The sequence below is a fragment of the Salmo salar genome, chromosome 04 (genome assembly GCF_965601325.2).
Source record: "Salmo salar chromosome 04, fSalSal1, whole genome shotgun sequence".
NCBI lineage: Eukaryota > Metazoa > Chordata > Actinopteri > Salmoniformes > Salmonidae > Salmo > Salmo salar.
Genome location: NC_138294.1, coordinates 42,824,918 through 42,840,726, shown reverse-complemented (window position 1 = coordinate 42,840,726; position 15,809 = coordinate 42,824,918).

The following is a 15,809-nucleotide window of genomic DNA, read 5'->3' as shown; positions in this document are numbered from 1 at the left end:
ATTGTTTGATTTGGATAGAAAACACCCTAAAGTTTCTAAAACTGTTTGATTGGTGTCTATGAGTATAACAGAACTCATATGGCAGGCCAAAACCTGAGAAGATTCTTAACAGGAAGTGCCCTCTCTGACCATTTCTTGGCCTTCTATAGCCTCTTTATCGAATACAGAGGATCTCTGCTGTAACGTGACACTTTCTAAGGCTCCCATAGGCTCTCAGAAGGCGCCAGAACGTTGAATGATGACTCTGCAGTCCCTGGCTGAAAAACAGTAGCGCATTTGGATAGTGGTCGATCTGAGAACAATGAAACGGCCGCGCGCGTGCACGTGAAGAGTCCATATTACATTTTCAGTCTTTGAACGAAAACGACGTCTCCCGGTGGGAATATTATCGCTATTTTTACGAGAAAAATCGCATAAAAATTGATTTTAAACAGCGTTTGACATGCTTCTAAGTACGGTAATGGAATATTTTGAATTTTTTTGTCACGATACGCGCCGGCGCGTCACCCTTCGGATAGTGTCTTGAACGCAAGAACAAACGCAGCTATTTGGATATAACTATGAATTATTTGGAATCAAACCAACATTTTTTGTTGAAGTAGAAGTCCTGGGAGTGCATTCTGACGAAGAACAGCAAAGGTAATCCAATTTTTCTTATAGTAAATCTGAGTTTGGTGAGTACCAAACTTGGTGGGTGTCAAAATAGCTAGCCTGTGATGGCCGGGCTATCTACTCAGAATATTGCAAAATGTGCTTTCACCGAAAAGCTATTTTAAAATCGGACACCGCGATTGCATAAAGGAGTTCTGTATCTATAATTCTTAAAATAATTGTTATGTGTTTTGTGAAAGTTTATCGTGAGTAATTTAGTAAATTCACCGGAAGTTTCGGTGGGTATGCTAGTTCTGAACGTCACATGCTAATGTAAAAAGCTAGTGTTTGATATAAATATGAACTTGATTGAACAAAACATGCATGTATTGTATAACATAATGTCCTAGGAGTGTCATCTGATGAAGATCATCAAAGGTTAGTGCTGCATTTAGCTGTGGTTTTGGTTTTTGTGACATTATATGCTAGCTTGAAAAATGGGTGTGTGATTATTTCTGGCTGGGTACTCTCCTGACATAATCTAATGTTTTTTGCCTCGTTGTAAAGCCTTTTTGAAATCGGACAGTGTGGTTAGATTAACGAGAGTCTTGTCTTTAAAATGGTGTAAAATAGTCATATGTTTGAGAAATTGAAGTAATAGCATTTCTAAGGTATTTGAATAACGCGCCACGGGATTCAACTGGCTGTTGAGTAGGTGGGACGATTTCGTCAAGTAAAATAGTCATATGTTTGAAAAATTGAAGTTTTTGGATTTTTGAGGACTTTGTAATTCGCGCCACGCCCTATCATTGGATATTGGATCGGTGTTCGAGGTTAAGCCATTTTACCACAACTTTGGAAGTATGCTTGGGGTCATTGTCCATTTGGAAGACCCATTTGCGACCAAATTTAACTTCCTGACTGATGTCTTGAGATGTTGCTTCAATATATCCACATAATTTTCACTCCTCATGATGCCATCTATTTTGTGAAGTGCACCAGTCCCTCCTGCAGCAAAGAACCTCCACAACATGATGCTGCCACCCCTATGCTTCACGGTTGGGATGGTGTTCTTCGGCTTGCAAGCCTCCCCCTTTTTCCTCCAAACATAATGATGGTCATTATGGCCAAACAGTTCTCATTCCTGACGGGTATGATGGCTGCGTGGTCCCATGGTGTTTATACTTGCGTACTATTGTTTCTACAGGTGAACGTGGTACCTTCAGGCGTTTGGAAATTGCTCCCAAGGATGAACCAGACTTGTGGAGGTCTACAATTTTTTTCTGAGGTCTTGGCTGATTTCTTTTGATTTTCCCATGATGTCAAGCAAAGAGGCACTGAGTTTGAAGGTAGGCCTTGAAATACATCCACAGGTACACCTCCAATTGACTCAGATGATGTCAATTAGCCTATCAGAAGCTTCTAAAACCATGACATCTTTTTCTGGAATTTTCCAAGCTGTTTAAAGGCACAGTCAACTTAGTGTATGTAAACTTCTGACACACTGGAATTGTGATACAGTGAAATAATCTGTCTGTAAACAATTGTTGGAAAAATTACTTGTGTCATGCACAAAGTAGATGTCCTAACCGACTTGCCAAAACTGAAGTTTGTTAACAAGAAATTTGCCAAGTGGTTGAAAATTAGTTTTAATGACTCCAACCTAAGTGTATGTAAACTTACAACATCAACTGTATTCCCTATCCGGCCCAGAGACCAAGGCCATGGAGGAATATATTGAGGACTCTGTCTGCTGGAGGAATCAGGCCTTCGGCATCCCCTGCCGGCGCAGGGACCCTGCTTCCGTGCATTGCCTACATTGAATACTACTATGCCTTATTGACTGAGGTGTTGATGTTGCCTTGACTCTGAACCTGCCTGCCTGACCATACTGCCTGCCCTGACCTCGAGCCTGCCTGCCACTCTGTACCTCCTGGACTCTGACCTTGTTATGATCTTTTGCCTGTCCACGACCCTTCTCTTGCCAGCCCTTTGGATACTAATAAATATCAGAGACTCGAACCATCTGCCTCCCGTATCTGCATCTTGGTCTCGCCCTGTGCCCTTATAAATTCAATAAGACAAAAGCTGCAAAATGGAGAGTTGAAAATAAAGAGAACGGAGGCCCAGAAAAGTAATGTTTGGAAAATATTTGGTGAAGTTGTAAAGTAGGATGATAATTATTTGTGGTGATTGTCAGTTGCTATAGAAATTTGACAGTCACAAGATGGGACTTTAAATAGACATATGGCATGTCAAGGGATGTTTAGATGAGTTAAATGGAAACTGAAATGTGGACACTGACTGTATGTGTATAACCTCTCTCATAGCCTTAATAATAATAAGCATTTTTTGCAGTAAAATTATACACCAAAAGTAGGCAAAATTTGGTCTTGGGAACAGGAGTGGAGAAATTTTATTTCTGCATCTTGAGAGAATGCAATGCTCAGTTCTATTTTGATATTTTATTAGGATCCCCATTAGCTGTTGCAAAAGCAGCAGCTACTCTTCCTGGGACCACACAAAACATGACATAATACAGAACATTAATAGTCAAGGACAGAATTACATCAATTTCAAAAAGGCACACGTAGCCTACATATTAGTGTATATACACACAAACTATCTAGGTCAAATAGGGGAGAGGCGTTGTGCCTTGAGGTGTTGCTTCATCTGTTTTTTGAAACCAGGTTTAATGTTCACTTGTGCTATATGAGATGGGAGTTTCGTGCAATAATGGCTCTATATAACACTGTATGATTTCTTGAATTTGTTCTGTATTTGGGGACTATTGTATAAACTCCTAGCGGCATGTCTGGTGGGGTAAGTGTGTGTGTGTGTGTGTGTGTAAGAGCTGTGTGTAAGTTGACTATGCAAACAATTTGGGATTTTCAACACATGAATGTTTCTTTAAAAAAGAACTGATGCAGTCAGTCTCTCCTCAATTGTTACCCAAGGTAGACTGGCATGCATAGTGTATACATATCAGCCGTCTAATTACAATGAAGAGCAAGACATGCCACTCTGGTCTAGGCCAGCTGCAGCTTAACTAGGTATTTCCTTGCGGCACCCGACCACACAACTGGACAATAATCGAGATAAGACAAAACTAGAGCCTGCAGGACTTGCTTTTTCGAGTGTGGTGTCAAAAGAAGCAGAGCATTTCTTTATCACGGAAAGACCTCTCCCCATCTTTACAACAATTCAATCTATACTGCTCAAAAAAATAAAGGGAACACTTAAACAACACATCCTAGATCTGAATGAAAGAAATAATCTTATTAAATACTTTTTTCTTCACATAGTTGAATGTGCTGACAACAAAATCACACAAAAATAATCAATGGAAATCCAATTTATCAACCCATGGAGGTCTAGATTTGGAGTCACACTCAAAATTAAAGTGGAAAACCACACTACAGGCTGATCCAACTTTGATGTAATGTCCTTAAAACAAGTCAAAATGAGGCTCAGTAGTGTGTGTGGCCTCCACGTGCCTGTATGACCTCCCTACAACGCCTGGGCATGCTCCTGATGAGGTGGCGGATGGTCTCCTGAGGGATCTCCACCCAGACCTGGACTAAAGCATCCACCAACTCCTGGACAGTCTGTGGTGCAACGTGGCGTTGGTGGATGGAGCGAGACATGATGTCCCAGATGTGCTCAATTGGATTCAGGTCTGGGGAACGGGTGGGCCAGTCCATAGCATCAATGCCTTCCTCTTGCAGGAACCGCTGACACAGTCCAGCCACATGAGGTCTAGCATTGTCTTGCATTAGGAGGAACCCAGGGCCAACCGCACCAGCATATGGTCTCACAAGGGGTCTGAGGATCTCATCTCGGTACCTAATTGCAGTCAGGCTACCTCTGGCAAGCACATGGAGGCCTGTGCGGCCCCCCAAAGAAATGCCACCCCACACCATGACTGACCCACCGCCAAACCGGTCATGCTGGAGGATGTTGCAGGCAGCAGAAAGTTTTTTACGGCGTCTCCAGACTCTGTCACGTCTGTCACGTGCTCAGTGTGAACCTGCTTTCATCTGTGAAGAGCACAAGGCGACAGTGGCGAATTTGCCAATCTTGGTGTTCTCTGGCAAATGCCAAATGTCCTGCACGGTGTTGGGCTGTAAGCACAACCCCCACCTGTGGATGTGGGGCCCTCATACCACCCTCATGGAGTCTGTTTCTGACCGTTTGAGCAGACACATGCACATTTGTGGCCTGCTGGAGGTCATTTTGCAGGGCTCTGGCAGTGCTCCTCCTGCTCCTCCTTGCACAAAGGCGGAGGTAGCGGTCCTGCTGCTGGGTTGTTGCCCTCCTACGGCCTCCTCCACGTCTCCTGATGTACTGGCCTGTCTCCTGGTAGCGCCTCCATGCTCTGGACACTACGCTGACAGACACAGCAAACCTTCTTGCCACAGCTCGCATTGATGTGCCATCCTGGATGAGCTGCACTACCTAAGCCACTTGTGTGGGTGGTAGACTCCGTCTCATGCTACCACTAGAATAAATGCACCGCCAGCATTCAAAAGTGACCAAAACATCAGCCAGGAAGCATAGGAACTGAGAAGTGGTCTGTGGTCCCCACCTGCAGAACCACTCCTTTATTGGGGGTGTCTTGCTAATTGCCTATAATTTCCACCTGTTGTCTATTCCATTTACACAACAGCATGTGAAATTTATTGTCAATCAGTGTTGCTTCCTAAGTGGACAGTTTGATTTCACAGTAGTGTGATTGACTTGGAGTTACATTGTGTTGTTTAAGTGTTCCCTTTATTTTTTTGAGCAGTGTATATAGTTTGACCATGACAGTTTACAATCTAAGGTAACACCAAGTAATTTCGTTTCCTCAACTTGTTCAATAGCCACATCATGCATTACCAGATTCAGCTGAGGTCTAGAACTTAAGGAATGATTTGTACCAAATACAAAGCTCTCAGTTTTAGAGATGTTCAGGACCAGTTTATTACTGGCCACCCATTCCAAAACAGACTGCAACTCTTAAGGGTTACAGTGACTTTATTAGATGTGGTTGCTGATGCGTATATGATTGAATCATCAGCATACATGGACATTCATGCTTTGTTTAATGCCAGTGGCAGGACATTGGTAAAAATAGAAAATAGTAGAGTGCCTAGAGAGCTGCCCTGCTGTACACCACACATGTTTGACATTAACAAAGCTTCCATAATCTTTTTTTTTTGTTCTATTATATAGATAGTGTTGATTCCACAATATGTCAGAGGTTGAAAAGATATAACATACGTTTTCTCAACAACAGGTTATTGTAACGCCCTGGCCATAGAGAGGGGTTTTTTATTCTTTATTTTGGTTAGGCCAGGGTGTTACATTGGGTGGGCGTTCTATGTTCTGTTTCTATGTGTTTGTATTTCTTTGTTTTGGGCCGTGTGTGGCTCCCAGATCAGGCACAGCTGAAGTTCGTTGCTGTTGATTGGGAGTCACACATAAGTGCATGTTTTTCCGTTGGGGTTTTGTGGGTAATTGTTTCTGTTCGTGTTACTGTGTTTAACGTGACAGGACTGTTTTGGTTTTCTGTTTATTGTTTTGTATTGTATAGTGTTCTTGCCGAAATTAAATATATGACGAACACTAACTCCGCTGCGTTTTGGTCCACTCTCTCTAAAGGCAGCCGTTACAGTTATGATCAATAATATCAAAGGTCGCACTGAAATTTAGCAGTACAGCTCCCACAATCTTCTGATCAATTTCTTTCAACCAATCATCAGTCATTTGTGTCAGTGCAGTACATGTTGAGTGCCCTCTTCTCTATAAGCATGATGAACGTCTGTTGTTAATTTGTTTACAGAGAAATAGCATTGTATTTGGTCAAACACCATTTTTCCCAACAGTTTGCTAAGAGCTGGCAGCAAGCTGATATGTCTGCTATTAGAACCGGGAAAGGACACTATCGGTTAGTGGAATTACTTTGGCTTCCCTCAGACCCAACCCATCTGGACAAGAGGAATACCAATGCAAGAATGCTGTTCATTGACTATAGCTCAGCATTCAACACCAAAATACCCTCCAAGCTCATCATTAAGCTTGAGGCCCTGGGTCTGAACCCCGCCCTGTGCAATTGGGTCCTGGTCTTCCTGATGGGCCGCCCCTAGGTGGAGAAGGTAGGAAACAACATCTCCACTTCGCTGATCCTCAACACTGGGGCTCCACAAGGGTGCGTGCTCAGCCCCGTCCTGTACTCCCTGTTCACCCATGACTGCGTGGCCATGCACACCTCCAACAATCACCAAGTTTGCAGATGACACAACAGTAGTAGGCTTGATTACCAACAACGATGAGACAGCCTACAGGGAGAAAGTGAGGGCTCTGGGAGTGGTGTCAGGAAAATAACCTCTCATTCAACGTCAACAAAACAAAGGAGATGGGCCTCCCGGGTGGTGCAGTGGTCTAATGCACTCTATCACAGTGCTAGCTGTGCCACTAGAGATCCTGGTTCGAGTCCAGGCTCTGTCGCAGCTGGCCGAGATCGGGAGACCCATGGGGCGGCGCACAATCGGCCCAGCGTCGTCCGAGTTAGGGGAGGGTTTGGCGCTGTAGCGACTTCTGTGGTGGGTGGACGCATGCACTCTGACACGGTTGATAGGTGCATGGTGCTTCCTCTGACGCATTGGTGTGGCTGGCTTCCGGGTTAAGCTGGCATTGTGTCAAGTAGCAGTGCAGCTTGGTTGGGTTGTGTTCCAGAGGACGCATGGCTCTCGACCTTTGCCTCTCCCGAGTCCGTACGGGAGTTGCAGCGATGAGACAAGACTAACTACCAATTGGATACCATGGCATTAAGGAGAAAAATGGGTAAAAAAATCAAAGGAGATTATCGTGGACTTCAGGAAACAGCAGAGGGACCCCCCTACCCACATCGACGGGACAGCAGTGGAGAAGGTGGAAAGTTTTAAATTCCTCGGCATACATATCACCGACAAAATGAAATGGTCCACCCACACAGACAACCTCAGGAGGCTGAAGAAATGTAGCTTGTTACCTAAAACCCTCACAAACCTTTACAAATGCACAATATAGAGCATCCTGTCGGCCTGTATCATCGCCTGGTATGGCAACTGCATCGCCCACAACCGCAGGGCTCTCCAAAGGGTGGTGCGGTCTGCCCAACACATCAGCGGGGCAAACTCCCTGCCCTCCAGGACACCTACAGCACCCGATGTCACAGGAAGGCCAAAAAGATAATCAAGGACAACAACCACCCGAGCCGCTACTTGTTTACCCCGCTATCAATCAGAAGGTGAGGTCAGTACAGGTGCGTCAAAGCTGGAACCGAGAGACTGAAAAACAGGTTCTATCTCAAGGCCATCAGACTGTTAAATAGCCATCACTAGTCCAGAGAGGCTATTGCCTACATACACAGACTTGAAATCACTGGCCACTTTAATAAATGGACACTAGTCACTTTAATAATGTCACTATAATGTTTACAAATCTTGAATTACTCATCTCATATGTATATACTGTAATCTATACTATCTACTGTATCTTAGTCTATGCCATTGCTCATCCATATATTTATATATTCTTAATTCAATTCCTTTACTTAGATTTGTGTGTATTAGGTATTTGTTGTGAAATTGTTATATATTACTTGTTAGATATTGCTGCACTGTCAGAACTTGAAGCACAAGCATTTCGCTACACCCACAATAACATCTGTTAAACACGTGTATGTGACCAATACAACTTGATTTGATTTGACCTGAGGACAAACACCTTACTCTAGGCTCAGATTAAAGATATGACAGATAGGAGTGGCTATAGAGTCAGCTACCATCCTTGGTAGCTTTCCATCTAAGTTGCCAATGCCAGGATGTTTGTCATTATTCATCGTTAGCAATAATTTCCCCACCTCTCCCACACTAACTGTACAAAATTCAAACTGGCAATGCTTTTCCTTCATTATTAGTTTTTTATGCATAAGTACGATGGCTCACTAGTCGTTGTTGGCATTTCCTGCCTAAGTTTGCCCACTTTGCCAATGAAGTAATCATGAAAAGAATTGGCAACATCAAATGGTTTTGTGATGAATAAGCCATCTGATTCGATGAAAGACGGAGTTGAATTTGTCTTTCTGCCCTTAATTTCAGTAAGGGCAGAAGTACTCCAAAGTTTTTTTTTCCCATCATTCTTTATGTCATTGATCTTGGCTTCATAATGCAGTTTCTTCTTCTTTTTGTTGAGTTTAGTCACGTAATTTCTCAATTTGCCATTAGTCAGCCAGTCAGATGTGCAGCCAGACTTATTAGCCACTCCTTTTGCTTATCTCTTTCAGCCATACAGTTTTTCAATTCCTCATCAATCCATGGAGCCTTAACAGTTCTAACATTCAGTTTCTTAACAGGTGCATTTTTATCAATAATTAGAAGAAGCAATTTTATAAATTCATCAAGTGCAGCATCTGGATGCTCCTTATTAATCACATCAGACCAACAAATATTTTTAACATCATCCACATAAGAATCACAGCAAAATCTTTTGTATGATCTCTTATACACTATTTTAGGCCCAGCTTTTGGAACTTTGGTTTTCCTGGATATAGCCACTATATTGTGATCACTGCATCCAATGGGTACAGATATAGCTTTAGAACAAAGTTCTACAGTATTAGTAAAAAATGTGATCGATACATGTGGATGATCTTGTTCCTGTAGTGTTTGTAAACACCCTGGTAGGTTGAATAATAACCTGAATCAGATTACAAGCACTGGTTACAGTTAGAAGCTTCCTCTTGAGCAGATAGCTTGATGAAAACCAGTCAATATTCAGGTCACCAAGAAAGTAGACCTCTCTTTTTACATCACAATCACTATCAAGCATTTCACACATATTATTTAGATACTGACTGTTAGTACTTGGCGGCCTATAGCAACACCCCAAAGGAAACGGCTTTAGATGTACCAAGTGAACCTGCAACCACAACACTTCAATAACACTTGACATACGATATTCTCTAAGCATTACAGACATATGTTATATCCTTGTATTGCTACTGCTGTATCATCAAACATATTATCTAATTGAGTCTCAGAAATGGCTAATGTAAAGTATGAATGTTATCTGATGTTACCACCTGTAGAGGTGCTGTCTTCATCATAAAAGCATCAGTCAGTGTCCAGATTTCAGTTTCCATTTAACCCATCTAAACAGTAGGCTACAGTTCCCTTGACATGCCATAGGACTATTTGAAGTCCCGTCTTGTGACTGTCGAATTTCAACCACAGACAATATGCATGGAAGCCGAATTGAAATCTTATCAGAAACACGTTGGGTTGTTTTCACAGATTTCGTTTTCCTTAAAACTGGTAAAACTGATGTAATATGGACATTTTGCAAAGAAAATATTTTCTGTTTTTTTATTTTGCGTTATTGTATTTTCTCCCCAGTCCTTAAACGTCTTTGCTCCGCATAAGTTGACAGAGAACTTTACGGATGTCAACTAGATTGACGCATTCATTCTATCGATTATTACATTATTCTGTTGAGCAAAGGTTTATTTAGTATTCTAGGGCAACATAAAGTGCATTCGGAAAGTATTCAGACCCCTTGTCTTTATTTACATTTTGTTACATTATAGCCTTATTCTAAAATTGATTTAAAAAAAACAACACATTTTCTCATCAATCTACGTACAATACCCCATAACGATGTAGCAAAAACTGGTTTTTAAAAATGTTTGCACATTAAACATAAAAAACTGAAATATCACATTTACATAAGTATTCAGACCCTTTACTTAGTACTTTGTTGAAACACCTTTAGCAGCGATTCCAGCCTCGAGTATTCTTGGGTATGACGCTACAAGTTGGGCACACCTGAATTTTGGTGAGTTTCTCCCATTTGTCTTGTCGAGATCCACTCAAGCTCTGTCAGGTTGGATGTGGAGCATCGCTGCACAGCTATTTTCAGGTCTCTCCAGAGATGTTAGATCGGATTCAAGTCTGGGCTCTGGCTTGACTACTCAAGGACATTCAGAGACTTGCCACTCCTGCGTTGTCTTGGCTGTGTGCTTAGGGTCATTGTCCTGTTGAATGGTGAACCTTCGCTACCAGTCAGGTCCTGAGCCTTCATGGCCTGGTTTTTGCTCTGGCATGCACTTTCAACTGTGGGACCTTATATAAACAGGTGTGTGCCTTTTCCAAATCACAGATGGACTCTAATCAGTTTGTAGAAACATCTCAAGGATGATCCATGGAAACACGATGCACCTTAGCTCAATATCGAGTTTCATAGCAAAGGGTTTGAATAGTTATGTATATTTTTAATACATTTGAAAACATTTCTAAAAACCTGTTTTCGCTTTGTCATTATGAGGTATCGTGTGTAGATTGATGAGGAAAAGGTTTTTGAACATGCATTTTAGAATAAGGCTGTAACGTAACAAAATTTAGAAAAAGTCAAGGGGTCTGAATACTTTCCGAATGCACTGTATATGTACTGTATGTACAGTACCAGTCAAAAGTTTGGACACACCTACTTATTCAAGGGTTTTTCTTAATTTTTACTGTTTTCTCAATTGTAGAATAATAGTGAAGACATCAAAACTATGAAATAACACATATGAAATCACGTAGTAACCAAAAAAGTGTTAAACAAATCAAAATATATTTCTATTTTAGATTCTTCAAAGTAGCCACCCTTTCCCTTGATGACAACTTTGCACACTCTTGGAATTCTCTCAACCAGCTTTGTGAGGAATGCTTTTCCAACAGTCTTGAAGGAGTTCCCATGTCACGACTTCCGCCGAAGTCGGCTCCTCTCCTTTTTCCGGCGGCGTTCGGCGTTGATGTCACCGGCTTTCTAGCCATCGCCGCTCCATTTTTCATGTATCCATTTGTTTTGTCTTGTTCCCTGCACACCTGGTTTTCATTCCCCAATCAATCTACATGTATTTATTCCTCTGTTCCCCATCATGTCTTTGTGAAAGATTGTTTGTGTGTTACGTGTTGTACGCACTAGGCTATGCGTTTATTATTTTCAGTGTGTTTTCACGAAGCTTGTTTGTATTGCTATACATTCATGTTGTGTGACATCTGTGTGTGCTATACAATTTGCATTGTTGGCTGGAGGAGATTTTTGATGAGCTGCGTTCATCTGTATATCTCTCTTGCCGTAATAAAGTGTGCACCTGTTCACAATTCTCTGCTCTCCTGCACCTGACTTCACCACCAGTACGCACACGCCTGACATCCCACATATGCCTAGCACTTGTTGGCTGCTTTACCTTCACTCTGCGGTCCAATTAATCCCAAACCATCTCAATTGGGCTGAGGTCGGGTGATTGTGGAGGCCACGTCATCTGATGCAGCACCCCATCACTCTCCTTCTTGGTCAAATAACCCTTACATAGCCTTACACAGCCTTCTCCTTATTGCTGTCCTTTAGTAGTGGTTTCTTCGCAACAATTTGACCATAAAGGCCTGATTCACGCAGTCTCCTCTAAACAGTTGATGTTGAGATGTGTCTGTTACTTGAACTCTGTGATGCATTTATTTGGGCTGCAATTTCTGCAATTTCTTCCTTTCCTGTGGTGGTCCTTATGAGAGCCAGTTTCATCATAGCGCTTGATGGTTTTTGCGACTGCACTTGAAGAAACTTTCAAAGTTCTTGACATTTTCCGTATTGACTGAGCTTCATGTCTTAAAGTAATGATGGACTGTTGTTTCTCTTTGCTTATTTGAGCTGTTCTTGCCATATTATGGACTTGGTCTTTTACTAAATAGGGCTATCTTCTGTATACCATCCCTACCTTGTCACAACACAACTGACTTGCTCAAACAACGCATTAAGAAGAAAATAAATTCCACAAATTAACTTTTATTAAGGCACACCTGTTAATAGAAATGCATTGCAGGTGGCTACCTCATGAAGCTGGTTGAGAGAATGCCAAGAGTGTGCAACGCTCTCATCAAGGCAAAAGGTGGCTACTTTGAAGAATCTAAAATCTAAAATCTATTTTGATTTGTTTAACACTTTTTTCATTACTACATGATTTCATATGTGTCATTTCATAGTGTTGATGTCTTCACTATTATTCTACAACGTAGGAAATAGTAAAAATAAAGAAAAACCCTTGAATGAGTAGGTGTTTACAAACCTTTGACTGGTGCTGTATGTATAAGGAGAAAAGAGAAGCTAAATGTATCTAATTATCAGGGGCGCAACTTTGGTTTTAGAAGTGGGGGGTCAGAGGGTCCACTCTTTTTTGGGGGCATCTAAAGCTAATTTCCCGAATATCTACACAATCTAATATGACCTATGGCCCTTTTAGCCGTCTCTATTTAGAACTACAAAAAGGGAGCAAAAATGCCCACGGTCATCAAGCTAGGAAAGAGACCATTATTAAATATATTTAAATGATTGATAAGACTTAACTATATTAATGATAATTCAATAATCAATATTAACCAATAGCCTAACAAATGAACAACACTTACAAATAAAGTACAAAGATTTAACTTTTGATTGTCTTTGATTTTGATTGTCTTTGATTGTCTCCTCCCAACACAACTTCCTTCCAATCTTTTTTTATGTCTCAATGGAAAGGTTTGGAAAACCAACGTTTAATAAAAACACACATACACCTCCTACACATTAACACACAGAAACAGTATATCCTCCATATAATTCATATCATAGGCCTAATAGTACTGTAGAGCTCTTTTTACTTGCACACAATATAGCTGTGTCACCCCGTCCTGCTCAAAGGGGTCCACGGCCCTGCAGCTCCCCAACCCAACACACCCCATTCAGCTTTAAGATCTTAGTGAAACATTCATTATTGGTTTCAGGTGTGTTAGGCCAGAGTGACAACCAACAGTATGTCAGAACCCCAGGGCCAGGACTGAGCAGCCCAGCAGCTAGGGATTGCCTACAGTAAATAGGTATCTCTCCTGACGTGGGCATGTTTTCAATATAGACTCCTTTTGTCATACAGTATTCCATATAAGGAATCCAGATCTTATGAAAGTTGCACAGCATAACCTTAGTCTGGTAATAAATCAAATATAGTGATACATAACTTGACATTTCTGCCATCCATTATGACATTGTGGGAGGATAACAAACCTTCCAATTAATGCAAAGCATTTCTTAGCCGCTATGAATGCTAGATTACACAGTTTCTTCTGATAACAGTCTCCATTATCAACATTTCCAAGCAAACAAAAACAGGGAGAATCTGTAGACATGCTGAGATTAAAGAACATACTATTTGCCAGAATTAAGCCAGCCTTCACAAAACCATAACATTTGCAAATATGTCCCCTTTTGTGTTTTACACCTCCAGAAGAATAATTACTTTTCTGAGTGCATGATATTCAGTTTAACTGGTATAAAGTTAGTGAAGCACGGGGGTGGCAGCATCATGTTGTGGGGGTGCTTTGCTGCAGGAGGGACGGGTGCACTTCACAAAATAGATGGCATCATGAGGAAGGATAATTATGTGGATATATTGAAGCAACATCTCAAGACATCCGTCAGGATGTTGAAACTTACTCACAAATGGGTCTTCCAAATGGACAATGACCCCAAGCATACTTACAAAGTTGTGGCAAAATGGCTTAAGGACAGCAAAGTCAAGGTATTGGAGTGGCCATCACAAAGCCCTGACCTCAATCCTATAGAACATTTGTGGGCAGAGCTGAAAAAGCGTGTGCGAGCAAGGAGGCCTACAAACCTGACTCAGTTACACCAGCTCCGTCAGGAGAAATGGTACAGAATTCACCAAGTTACTGTGGGAAGCTTGTGGAAGGCTATCCGAAATGTTTGACCCAAGTTAAACAATTTAAAGGTAATGCTACCAAATACTAATTGAGTGTATGTAAACTTCTGACCCACTGGGAATGTGATAAAATAAATAAAAGCTTAAATAAATCATCCTCTGTACTATTATTCTGACATTTCATATTCTTAAAATAAAGTGGTGATCTTAACTGACTTAAGACAGGGAATTGTTACTAAGATTAAGTTCATGAATTGTGAAAAACTGAGTTTAAATATATTTGGCTAAGGTGTATGTAAACTTCCGACTTCAACTGTATCTGTATTAATTCATCATCATCAATAGCTTCGCCCAGGTCTTCCTCACATTTTTGTTTTACATGTTTTGTGTCATCGGGAAAAGCCACTACAACCCTTGATACAGTTTGGAAATCAACTTTATAGGTTTGTCACACTGCCTTAAAATCTTTGAAGCTTCTTAGACTGGTCTTCCCTGGCTGTCTGACCCTGCAGGGATACCTGTCACCATCTGATCCTGCTAAAACAGTGTCATGACTATCCTGTGAGGATCCAAAGGATCAGGTTACAGTGTATCAGCATTACAGAACTCCCTCTCTTCCCCAGAGGGGGCTGGGGGGGGGGTTATGACACCTCACGCCCATCGTAAATTCTAAGGCAGCAGACGATTTCTGCTCTAGCATGGGTGACTGGAATGTCTTTGTGCCCTATGAAAAGCTAACAGCCCAAAACTAGAACATCAAACAATGGACACGGGGACACTATATTTCATCCTCCGAATGCTGGCAATGATAAGAGATGGAATGTGGAAGATGAATGTCTATTTTGTGACGTCATTAAAAGTTAAATGAAGACGTTATGATGAAAACATTGTAACTTGAAGAGTTTTCGTAATGTGTATATGATGTTTACATACTTTATGTTGTTTCGAAAATATCCAGATTAAAGAGAATGTTTCTGTGACGATGTCTAACAAGATCATAGTATATTGTGATACCTTGCCTCGTAACTAGCTACGCCCCAGGGATCCCAGAGAGTGTGCCAGCAAGACGGAAATGCCCCTTTCTACCCGAAGGTATAAAGCATTTGAGTTAAGAATTAACATACCAGACTCGGATGACCACGCGCTGCAGCCGAGGTCTACAATTAGTCACGACCCCAAAACGCAACACGAGGTTGAAGAAGACAAAGGAGCCTCTTACAGAACAAGTACAAGTAAACAGACACCTAAGAGAGAAGGACATTGTGACATCTTGTGGACAATCAGAGACTTAAACCTGAGAACGAAAGACCAGGCCCAACAGAGATACCCAACAGAGCTAACAATTTTTAGATTGTAAATTAGTCTTGCCAGCTATCTAAATTAGTAGTAATCCTGGCCGAATACCGACTGGTCACACAGGGCATGTGCCCAGGGGCCCTGACCTCCAGGGGGCCCCCAT